The sequence below is a fragment of the Heterocephalus glaber genome, unplaced genomic scaffold (genome assembly GCF_053883595.1).
Source record: "Heterocephalus glaber isolate CG9 unplaced genomic scaffold, H.glaber_assembly_v1.0 deba00001620, whole genome shotgun sequence".
NCBI classification, from domain to species: domain Eukaryota; kingdom Metazoa; phylum Chordata; class Mammalia; order Rodentia; family Bathyergidae; genus Heterocephalus; species Heterocephalus glaber.
In genome coordinates, this window is record NW_028258388.1 from 92056 (window position 1) to 104755 (window position 12700).

The 12700-nt window shown below is 37.6% G+C and overlaps 1 protein-coding gene across 1 annotated transcript in view; it reads right to left on the reverse strand.

Moving 5' to 3' along the window:
* Window positions 1–7: 7 nt before the first annotated feature.
* The window catches only part of LOC147822415 (uncharacterized), an 87815-nt gene continuing 75122 nt past the window's right edge, over window positions 8–12700 (reverse strand). Inside the window, exon 6 of the mRNA XM_087196843.1 lies at window positions 8–6407. The gene's annotated coding sequence lies outside the window, so the exon portion shown is untranslated. The remainder of the gene's footprint in view (window positions 6408–12700) is intronic.

Here is a 12700-nt window from a genome sequence, read left to right on the forward strand (position 1 = left end):
TCTGCTCTTGCCCCTGTTCTTTCACTCTGAAATTTCCTCCAGTCTTCCACCATTTCCCACAATTTGCATGATCTTCCTGTGTCCTCTAGCTTCACTTCTAACCTTTTCCTCTCCTTCTATCTCTTTATCCCTCCCTTCCCAACCCCTCCTAAATCCATTTCCTGAAGGGTAAATTTGCTATATTGAAGGTTTTATTTACTACAAAAATATTTTGGGCTGGGCCTAGATTTTGATCTAGCTACAGTGCTTAAAGGTGACATATTAACTGCTACCATAAATTGTCATCTTATAAGCTGTGTTTAATGCTATTGTTCCTTTTACAAATTCTTTTATTGGTACATTTTAGGTATACAATACATTTACAGTTTTCATTGGGAACTGTACCTTTCCATGATGTATCTTGGTTCTCATTATTTCCCCAATCCCAGCACTCCCTTCAACCCTCCACCCTTCCTTATTAACAAAGACTTTGTTTCCATTTTTTCCATTTCTCATAATTTTTCCTTTCCCTTCATTCCTTTCCCCTACCCCTCTCACTTCCCCTAACCTTTTGAACCTTTTCTTCCTATTTTACATTATCAATTGCTCATTTTATTTATTTATTTATTTATTTATTTTTGTTCTTTTATTGCTACATTTTAGGTATACAATTCGTTTGCATTTATCATTGGGTGTTTGTACCTGCACATGATATATCTTGGCTCTTATTTTTTTCCCAATTACCTGTGCACCCTATTTTAATCTTTGGTACATTTTAGGTATACAATATAATGACATTCATCATTGGAAATTTGCAACTTTATATAAACTCTCTTGGTTCTTATTTTTCCCCCTTCTCCTGCCCTCCCTTCAACCCCTCCATCTCTCCCTATTTACAAAGACTTTGTTTTGATTTTTGCATTTTCTCATATTAATTCTGTTCCCTTCTTTCCTTTCCCCTACCCCTCCCACTTCCTCTTCCCGTTTGCCCCTTTTATTCCTATTTCACATTATCTATTATACCTTTTAGTCCTTATTTACACTTTCAGTTACTCACACTACAGAAAGTGTTTCGTATTTACACATGTGGGTCCTATTTATTTCACTTAAGAGTATCACCTCAATGTGCATCCATTTAGCTATAAATGTCTCTAATTTCTCATTTATATGGCTGAGTAGTACTCCATTAAAAAAAAAAACATTTTCTTTATCCAGTCTTCACTTGATGGCAATTTAGGCTGTTTACAAGTTTTAGGTGTTACAAATTGTGCTGCTATGAACATGACTGAACATATATCACTGTGGTATGAGTCTTTTAATTCTTTTGGAAAGATATGCAGCAGGGGAATACCTGGGTCAAATGGAACGTCCATTCCTAGTTCTTTGAATTGTCTCCATACCAATTTCCACAGTGATTGCACCAGTTGACACTACCACCAGCAGTGGAGAAGAGTGCCTCTTTCCCCACAGCCCCACCAGCATTTGTATTGGTTGATTTCATGATAGCAGCCATTTTTTCTAGAATGAGGTGGAATCTCAGTGTTGTTTTCATTTGGATCTCTTGAATGACCAGTGATGTTGAACATTTTTTCATGTGTTTATTTGCTATTTCGACTTCTTTGTCTGAGAAATGTTTGCTCATTTCAGATGTCCATTTTTGGACTGGGTCTTTAAATTTGGGAGGTCTGATCATTTTAATTTCTTTATAGATTCGAGATAGTAGGTCTTTGTCTGAGGAAGAGCAGGTGAAGATTTTTTTCCCACATTGTGGGTTGTCTCTTCACACTGCTGGTGGCTTCTCTTACTGTAAAGAAGCTTTTTAATAAGAAGAGATCCCATTTGTTGATTGTTTGTGCTAGTTCATGGGCAACTCAGATTTTGTTCATAAAATCTTTTCCTACACCAATGTCTTCAAGGGTTATACCTAAACTCTGTTCCAGCTGGTTCAGTGTTTCTATTTTAATATTTAGATCTTTAATCCATTTTGACTTTAGTGCATGGTGAGAGATACAGGTCTAGTTTTAATCTTGGGCAAGTTGAAACCCAATTTTTCCATCACCATTTACTAAAGAGGCTGTCTACCTCCAGTGAGGGTGTTTGGACCCTTTATCAAAGATGAGATGGCTGAGTGTGTCTGGCATTGTTTCTGCGTCTTCTAATCTGTTCTATTGGTCCTCCAGTCTGTTTCCTTGCCATTACCATGCAGTTTTTATCACAGTAGTTTGTAGTATAGTTGCAAGTTGGGGATAGTGATACCCACTGCCATGTCTCTGTTACCTAGAATTGCTTTTGCTATTCTGGGTCTCTTCTTGTTCCAAATGAACTTTTGGATTGTTTTCTCAAGGTCCATGAAGTATGCTTCTGGGATTTCAATTAGGATTGCATTGAATGTATATAACAGTTTTGGAAGTATGGCCATTTTCACTATATTGATCCTTCCTACCCAGGAGGAGGGGATGTCTGTCCATTTTCTGATATCATCTTCAATCTCTCTTTTCAGAGTGCTACAGTTATCAGAGAAGAGATCTTTGATTTCTTTTGTTAGGTTGATTCCTATTTATTTCAGGTTTTTTGGATGCTATTGTGAAAGAAATTTTTGCCCTATTCCTATCTCGGTGAGTCTGTTGTTTGTGCAGAGGAAAGCTATTGAATTTTGTGTGTTGACCTTGTATCCAGCTACTTTACTGAATTTGCTTATTAAGTCTAGAAGACGTTTGGTGGAGTTCTTGGGGTCTTATATAGAGTATCATGTCAACTGCAAATAATGATTTCTTCATTTCCTATCTTTATTCATTTTATTTCTTTCACTCGTGTAATCGCCGTGGGTAATTTTTCCAAAACTATATTGAGCAGGATTTGTAATAATGGACATCCTTGTCTTGTTCCCGATTTCAGTGTGAAGGATTTCAGTTTTTGATTATTTAGTATGATACTGGCTATTGGTTTTTCATAAATGGCTTTATCAGACTGAGGTAGAGACTATCTATTCCAATTTTTTGTAGGTTTTTATAATAAATGTGTGTTAGATTTGTCAAATGCTTTTTCTGCATCTATGGAGATAATCATATGGTTTTTGTCTTGGCTTTATTGATATAGTTTATTACACTGATTGATGTGTGTATGTTGAACCATCCCTGCATCCCTGGGATGAATCCCACTTGGTCAGGGTGTATGATCTTCTTGATGATCTTCTGCATTCTATTTGCCAGTATCTTATTAAGGATTTTTGCATCTATGTTCATTAGTAAGATTGGTCTATACTTCTCTTTTTCAGTTGGGTCTTTCTCTGCTGTGGGGATCAAGGTGATGCTTGCTTCCAGGCATGAATTTGGGAGTATCGCTTTCCTTTCAATTTCATTGAAGAGTTTCAAGAGTAGTGACAGTAGTTCCTCTCTAAATGACCTGTAGAATTCATCAGTGAAGCCATCAGGACCTGGGCTTTTCTTAGTTGATAAGTTTTTAATTACATTTTCAATTTCATTGATTGATATTGGCTTGTTTAGAATTTTTAGGTCTTCTTCGTTCAACTTTGTTAATTCATATGTATCTAGGAATTTGTCCATTTCTTCTGTTTTTTCCATCTTTGGCATATAGATTGTCATATTAGGTATTGATGATCCTCTGGATTTCTGCTGGGTCTGTTGTAATTTCAACCTTTTCATTCCTAATTGCATGGATTTGGGCCTTTTCTTTCCTTTTTTTGATAAAATTGGCTAAGGGTTTGTCAATTTTGTTGATTCTTTCGAAGAACCAAATCTTGACTTCATTAATTTTTTGTATTGTTCTCGTAGTCTCCATTGAATTGATTTCTGCCCTATTCTATATAATTTCCTCCTTTCTATGAGGCTTTGGCTTAATCCTGCTCTTCTTTTTCCAGAATCTTAAGGTTCAGTGTCAGGTTGTTTAATTGGGGTTGCTCTGTTTTCCTAAAATGTGTATTCACTGCTATGAATTTCCCTCATAAGATTGCTTTCATTGTATCCCACAGATTCTGATATGTTGTATTATCATTGTCATTTAATTGAAGGAACTGTCTTATTTCTTCTTTAATTTCCTCTGTATCCCATTGGTTATTCAGAAGTATGTGGTTCCATTCCCATATTTTTATGAAATTTTTGTGGGTTTTTGTGCTATGGATCTCCAATTTCATTGCACTAAGGACTGATAATATACAGGGGATAGTTTCAACTTCTTTGCAATTAATTAAACATGTTCTATGAGAGAATATGTGGTCTATTTTCGAGAACAACCCATGTGCAGCTGAAAAGAATGTGTATTCTGATTTTGTGGGGTGAAACACTCTGTAAACGTATTTTAAGTTCATTTGTTCAAGAGTTTAATTGAGTTCTAGTATTTCATTACTTATTTTTCATCTAGTTTATCTATATATTTGTAGCAGTGTGGTATTGAGGTCCCTTACTATAATTGTATTTGTGCACATATGACTTTTCAAGTCCATTAGTATTTGTTTTATATATTTGGGCACACTAGTGTTTGGTGCATAGATATTTATGATTGGCATCTCTTCCTCTTGGATTCTTCCCTTTACAAGGATGTAGTGTCCTTCTTTGTCTCTCTTAATCAGTGTTGGTTTGAAATCTACTTGATCTGCAAAGGGGATAGCTACTCCTGCTTTTTTTCAGGCTTCTGTCACATGGAATATTGTTTTCCACCCTTTAACTTTCAGTCTATGAGTTTTATTTTGAATTAAGTGTGTTCCTTGTATGCACCATATTGTTGGATTTTGCTTCTTGATCCATTCTGTCAATCTATTTCTTTTGATTGGTGAATTGAGATCATTAACATTGATGGTTATAACTGAAACATACTGACTTATCATTGTCATGAGTTTTCCTTTTGTTGGATTCTCCCACTTTACATTTAATTTCTTGTCATGCCCCATGGGTTTATTCTGCTTTGCTTCCTGGGGTTGTGATCCTCATTGTCTGTTCCTAGGATATTGTCTAAAATTCTTTGTAGTGCTGGTTTGGTATTCATGAAGTTACTAAGGTGCTCATTGTCATGAAAGTATCTTATTTCTCCATCCATTTTGAAAGATAGTTTTGCAGGGTACATCAGTCTGGGTTTGAGTCTGTTTTCCTTTAGGGCTTGAAATATGTCACTCCAAGCTCTTCTTGGCTTCAGTGTTTGCATTGATAAGTCTGCTCTGATTCAGGTGGGCTTTCCATTATATGTGATTTGTTTATTTTCTCTAATTGCTTATAGAACTTTGTTCTTCTGTTGGGTTTCTGGAATCTTAACAACTGTATGCCTATGTGTAGATTGTTTTTTTGATCAAGGCTATTTGGAGTCCTATATGCCTCACTTATCTGTATGTCACTTTCTTTTCCCCTGATGTTAAGTTTTCTCGTATTATTTCTGTGAACAGTTCTTTTTATGTCATCTGCACTCGCTCCTCTTTCTTCTTTGACTCCAATCAGTCTTATGTTATTCTTCTTTGCATCTTCTAGCAGCTGCTGGATTAATTTCTTGCTGTCCCTCACAATTTTGAAGCAATTTTTCTCTTCCTGGTCACTAATTCCAATCTCATCTTCTATATCTGAAATTCTGTCTTCACATTGGTTAATTCTGCTGTGAAGACTTTCAGTGGAGTTTTTGATCTTCTGGAAATCTGTTTGGATCTGTATTATGGATTTCATTTATTTCCTAAGTTGATATTCCATCAGGTTCCTCAGTTCCTCTCTAGATTTATTAATCATGTCTTGCACTAGGAGCACAATCTCTCCTGTTATCTGAGAAATTATTTCTGATTTCATTTATTCCAGGTCCCCTTTTGTTGCCAGTTCAGTGGGTCCATTTGGTTTAGTATCAGAATGTTCCCTCTCATTTCCCTTTGGCGTTGCTGTAGGTGATTTGGAAGTTTGGTTTTGAGACTTATTTATGTGTCTTCTCATGTCAAGGGGGGTTGCTATTGGCACCTATGCACCTCATCTCCTTGGGACTGGGAGTGGTGGAATGGTGGCCCAGAAGCCCCTTCCTCTGGGCTTGGAGCATTGGAACAGCAGCTCTGAAGCCCCTTCCTCTGGGCTGGGAGTGGATGAACAGTGGCCGGGAAACCTGTTCCTCTCGGCTGAGCTTTAACACTGTTATTGATGATGATTGTATCAATTCACCCCAGGTATCATGATTGATCTAATCAGTTGTCCTCCTGGTATACAGAAAATGTGATTGCCTAAGAGTTGTTCAAGACTGAAAGCATAAAATCCAGCTATACCTGTAAGATATCCCAGAGAAGCAATCACTCCATAAGGGCTCTAAACACAAATAATAAGGATACTCACTGTAAGCAATATTGAAGTATCAGCCCAGGAATTAAAGTAAAATACGGCAACAACAACATAATTAGGAAATTAGTACATACCTTAGCAAGGCAGAAACCCAGACTTCCAGCACATAAAAGACAAATTCTGTGGAAAACAAGGAAAAATCGGATAATCAACAACCTGGGAACTGTGAACTGATAGCACAGGAAGTAACAAAACAGATGAATCAGCCTCTAGAAAGATTCAAAACAGAAATAATTTCCCAGATAACTACAGAGATGGTGAGCAGAATAAAAGACATAATTAGAGACTCTAGAACAGAAACAAATAATAAAATACATGAGCTCAGGACCATGCTGGAAGCTATGAATGCCCAGCATAGGAAAGAAACAGAAACCATGAATGCCCAACATTGCAAAGAAATGAATCCCTGAAAAAGATTCAAATATATATCCAGGAGATTAAAAACTCCATTGAAAGTATTTACAGCAGATTGAGTGAATGTGAAGATAGAATATCAGATATGGAATATAAGTTTGCTGTTGGTGACCATGAAAACAGAAATTTCTTAAAAATAGAAAGGGAACATGAGAAATTGATTCAGCAGCTGCTAGATGTAGCAAAGAATAGTAAGAGAAGACTGATAGGAGTCCACAAAAAATCAGGAAAAAGTACAAATGATATAAACAAAACTGTTCACAGAAGTCATAGCAGAAAAATTCCCAAACAGTGGAATAGAATTTGACATAACAGATAAGTGAAGCATATAGAACTCCAAGGAGCCATGATCAAAAAAGACCTACATCTAGACTTATAATAGTCAAGATCCCAGAAACCCAACAGAAGAACAAAATCCTGCATGCAGTTAGAGAAAAGAAACAAATCACATGAAAAGGAAAGCCCATCAGAATCACAGAGGAGTATTCAATGCAAACCCTCAAGTGAAGTATTACTGAAGTGAAGAATTACTGCCTGGAGTGCAGTAATTCAAGCCCTAAAAGAAAAAAAACCTCCATCCTAGACTATTGTATCTCACAAAATTATCTTTGAAAATTGATGGGGAAATAATATAATTCCACAACAAACAACACATGAGAAACTTCATGAATACCAAACCAGCACTCCAAACAATTCTAAATAATATCCTAGGAAAAGAAAATGAAGGTTGCAACTCCATGAGGTCCAACAGAGCGAAGCCATCAGGCAAGGCAAGAAACTAAAGGAAAAGGAGGAAAATAAAAAATAAAAGACCCGATAATAGGAAAAATTCATGACAAGGATGAGTCAATATCAATTATCACCATCAATGTTAATGGCTTCAATTCATGAATCAAAAGAAATTGACTGACAGACTGGATTAAGAAGAAAAATCCAACAACATGCTGTCTATAAGAAACAAACATAATTCAAAAAGAAAAGCACAGACTGAAAGGAAAAGGATGGAAAACAGTTCTCCATGGGACAGCAACCCAGAAAAAACAGGGGTAGCAAGAGAAAGTAGATTTCAAACCCAACCTAATTAAGGGAGACCAAGAAGGTCACTACATCCTTGTGAAGGGAACATCTGACAGGAAGACATGACAATCATAAATATATATGCACTAAATATTAATGCCCCCAACTGTACAAAACAAATATTAATGGACAAGAAAAACAAAATAAGCACTAATACAATTATAGTGGGGGAGTGCAAATACCCTTTTACAAATACACTGTCAGAAATAGATCATCTAGAGAAAACACAATAATGAAATAATAGAAGTGAATCAAGCTTTTGAACAAATGGACTTAATACATGTCTGCAGAGTGTAACACCCCTCAAACGCAGAATATAATTATTTTCTGCTGCACATGAGTCCTTCTCCAAAAAAAGACCACATGCTAGCTCATGGGACATGCTTACATAAATGCAAAGGAACTGAAGGTTTCCCCTGTATATTATTAGATCATAGAGCAATAAAATTGGGCATCAATAGCATAAGAAATCACAAAGCACCCACAAACACATGGAAATTGAATAACACTCTCCTGAACAACCAATGGGTCACAGAGGAAAATAAAGAAGGAATTAGAGTTTCTAAAATTAAATGGTAATGCCAATACAACATACAGGAATATATAGGACACAATGAAAGCAATTTTATGTGGGAAATTCATAAGAGTGAATGCTCAAAGTAGGAAAATAGAGAGTGCACAAACAAAAATCCTACTACTGAACCTCAAGATCCTATAAAAAGAAGAGCATGACAAACCCAAAGCTTGTAAAAGAGAGAAAAGTATAAAGATCAGATCAGAAATCAATGGAGGTCCCCAGTCCCATGGAACACACCGAATCGGCCCACTGCAGACAGACAGGTCTGTGCACGCCCTACCAAGGTCCTGAGTCAGGCGGAAGACACCGAATCACCACGCTGCAGACAGGCAGCTACCTGGTTCCACACTACAAAGATGCAGAGGACACCAGACCACCAGACCAAGGTACTGAGCCCCGCTGTTCCAGGCCCAGAGGTAGGGGCTTCTGAGCCATCATCCCACTGCTCCTGGTCCAGAGGAAGGGACATCCTAGTCACCATCCCTCCCTCTGCTCCCAGCCCAGAGGAAAGGGCTTTTGAGCCACCTTCTGTCCCGCTGCTCCTGGCCCAGAGGAAGGGGCTTCCAGGCCACCATACCTCCCACCACTTCCCGCCCAGAGGGAGGGGCTTCTGAGCCACAATCCCACTGCTCCTGGTCCAGAGGAAGGGGGTTCCTGGCCACCTCCCAGCCCACAGGAAAGGGCTTTTGGGTCACCATCCCTACCACTGCTCCTGGCCTCTGTCCCGCCTCACCCAGCACAGAGGAGGTAATCCATGCAGGTGCTGACAGCTCCCTGCCCCAGTAGAAATGAGAAAACACATAAATAAGTCTCAAAACCAGACTTCCAGATCACCTACAGCAACCCCAAAGGGAAATGAAATGGAACACTCTGATACTCAACCACCTGGACCCACTGAACTGGCAACAAAAGGGGATCTGGAATAAATGAAATAAGAAATAATTTCTCAGATAACAGGAGAAATTGTGCCCTTAGTGCAAGACATGATTAATAAATCTAGAGAGGAGCTGAGGAACATGATGGAATCCCAACATAAGAAACAAATGGAATCCATAAAACAGATGCAAATAGACTTCCAGGACATGAAAAACTCCATTGAAATTCTACACAGCAGAATGAGCCAGTGTGAGGACAGAATTTCAGATATAGAAGATAAGATTGCAATTAGTGACCAGGAAAAGAAAAATGGTTTCAGAATTAGAAGGGAACATGAGAGATCAATCCAGCAGCTGCTAGATGATGCAACAAAGAATAACATAAGACTGATTGGGCTCAATGAAGAAACAGGAGAGAGCGTAGATGACGTAAGATATCTCTTCACAGAAATAATGGCAGAAAACTTCCCAAGCAAGGGAAAAGAGCTTGACATACAGATAAGTGAGGCACATAGGACTCCAAATAGCCTTGATCAAAAAAGAAATCTACACATAGGCATATAATTGTTAAGATTCCAGAAACACAACAGAAGAACAAAGTTCTACAAGCAGTCAGAGAAAAGAAACAAATCAGATACACAGGAAAGCCCATCAGAATCACAGCAGACTTCTTAACACAAACCATCAAGGCAAGAAGAGCTTGGAGTGACATATTCCAAGCCCTAAAAGAAAACAACCTCCAACCCAGATTGATGTACCCTGCAAAACTATCTTTCAAAATGGATGGAGAAACAAGATACTTTCATGACAAAGAGCACCTTAGGAACTTCGTGAATACCAAACCAGCACTCCAAAGAATTTTACACAATAGCCTGGGAACAGACATTGAGGATCACAACCCCAGGAAACAAAGCAGAATGAACCCATCTGGCATGACAAGAAATTAAATCGAAAGGGGGAGAACCCAACAAAAAGAAAAAGTCATGGCAATGACAAGTCAATAGGTTTCAGTTATAACCATCAACATTAATGGGTTCAATTCACCAATCAAAAGAAGTAGACTGGAAGAATGGGTCAAGAAGCAAAATCCAACAATATGCTGCATACAAGAAACACACTTAATTCAAAATAAAACTCATAGACTGAAAGTTAAAGGGTGGAAAACAATACTGCATGGGGCAGGAACGCGAAAAAAAATAGGAGTAGCTATCCTCTTGGCAGATCAAGTAGATTTCAAACCGACACTGACTAAGAGAGATGAAGAAGGACACTACATCCTTGTAAAGGGAAGAATCCAAGAGGAAGAGATGCCAATCATAAATATCTATGCACCAAACACTAGTGCACCCAACTATATAAAACAAATACTAACGGACATGAAAAGTCATATATGCACTAATACAATTGTAGTGGGGGACCTCAACACCCCACTGTCACAAACACATAGATCAACTAGACTAAAAATAAGTAATGAAATTCTAGAACTCAATCGAACTCTTGAACAAATGAACTTAACAGATGTTTACAGAGTCTTCCACACCACAAAATCAGAATACACATTCTTCTCAGCTCCACATGGGTCATGTTCCAAAATAGATCACATACTGATACATAGAACACGTTTAAGTAAGTGCAAAGGAATTGAAGGTATCCCCTGTATATTATCAGACCATAGTGTGATGAAATTGGAGATCCATAGCAAAAGAAACTCAAAAAGTTTCATAAACACGTGGAAATTGAACAACATACTTCTGAGTAACCAATGGGTCACAGAGGAAATTAAAGAAGAAATCAGACAGTTCCTTCAATTAAATGACAATGACAATACAACATATCGGAATCTATGGGACACAATGAAAGCAGTCTTATGAGGGAAATTCATACCAGTGAATACGCATATTAGGAAAACAGAACAAGCCCAATTAAACAACCTGATGCTGAACCTCAAGCTTCTAGAAAAAGAAGAGCAAGACAACCCCAAAGCTCATACAAGGGAAGAAATTATAAAGATCAGAGGAGACATCAATGCAATGGAGACTAAGAGAACGATACAAAAAAATCAATGAAGCCAAGAGTTGGTTCTTCGAAAGAATCAACAAAATTGACAAACCTTTAGTCAACCTTGTCAGAAAAAGGAAAGAAAAGGCCCAAATCCATGCAATTAGGAATGAAAAGGGTGAAACTACAACAGACCCAGCAGAAATCCAGAGGATCATCAATACCTACTTCCAGAACCTATACGCCAATAAGATGGACAACACAGAAGAAATGGACAGATTCCTAGATACATATGAATTACCAAAGTTGAATGAAGAAGACCTAAAAATTCTGAACAACCCAATATCAACCAATCAAATTGAAAATGTAATTAAAAACTTATCAACTAAGAAAAGCCCAGGCCCTGATGGCTTCACTGCTGAATTCTACAAGACATTTAGAGAGGAACTGCTGCCACTACTGTTTAAACTCTTCAATGAAATTGAAAGGGAAGCAATACTCCCAAATTCATTCCTGGAAGCAAGCATCACCTTGATCCCCAAAGCAGAGAAAGACCCAACTGAAAAAGAGAACTATAGGCCAATCTCACTAATGAACATAGATGCAAAAATCCTTAATAAGATACTGGCAAACAGAATGCAGAAGATCATCAAGAAGATCATACACCCTGACCAAGTGGGATTCATCCCAGGGATGCAGGGATGGTTCAATATACAAAAATCAATTAATGTAATACACTATATCAATAGAGCCAGGGACAAAAACCATATGATTATCTCCATAGATGCAGAAGAAGCATTTGACAAAATCCAACATGTATTTATGATAAAAAAAAAAAACCCTACAAAAAATTGGAATAGATGGTCTCTACCTCAAACTGATAGAAGCCATCTATGAAAAACCAACAGCCAATATCATACTAAATGGTCAAAAACTGAAATCCTTCACACTCAAATCAGGAACAAGACAAGGATGTTCACTATCACCACTCTTGTTCAATATAGTTCTGGAAACATTAGCCACAGCAATTAGACAAGAGAAAGAAATAACAGGAATAAAGATAGGTAATGAAGAAGTCAAATTGTCATTATTTGCAGATGACATGATACTCTATATAAAAGACCCCAAGAACTCCACCAAAAGTCTTCTAGACTTAATAACCAAATTCAGTCAAGCAGCTGGTTACAAGGTCAACACACAAAAATCAATAGCTTTCCTCTACACCAATGACAGACTCACTGAGAGAGAAATAGGGCACATAATTCCTTTCACAATAGCATCCAAAAAACTGAAATACCTAGGAATCAACCTAATGAAAGAAATCAAAGACCTCTTCTCTGAAAACTATGGCACTCTGAAAAGAGAGATTGAAGGTGATATCAGAAAATGGACAGACATCCCCTGCTCCTGGGTAGGAAGGATTAATATAGTGAAAATGGCCATACTTCCAAAACTCCTATATAGATTTAATG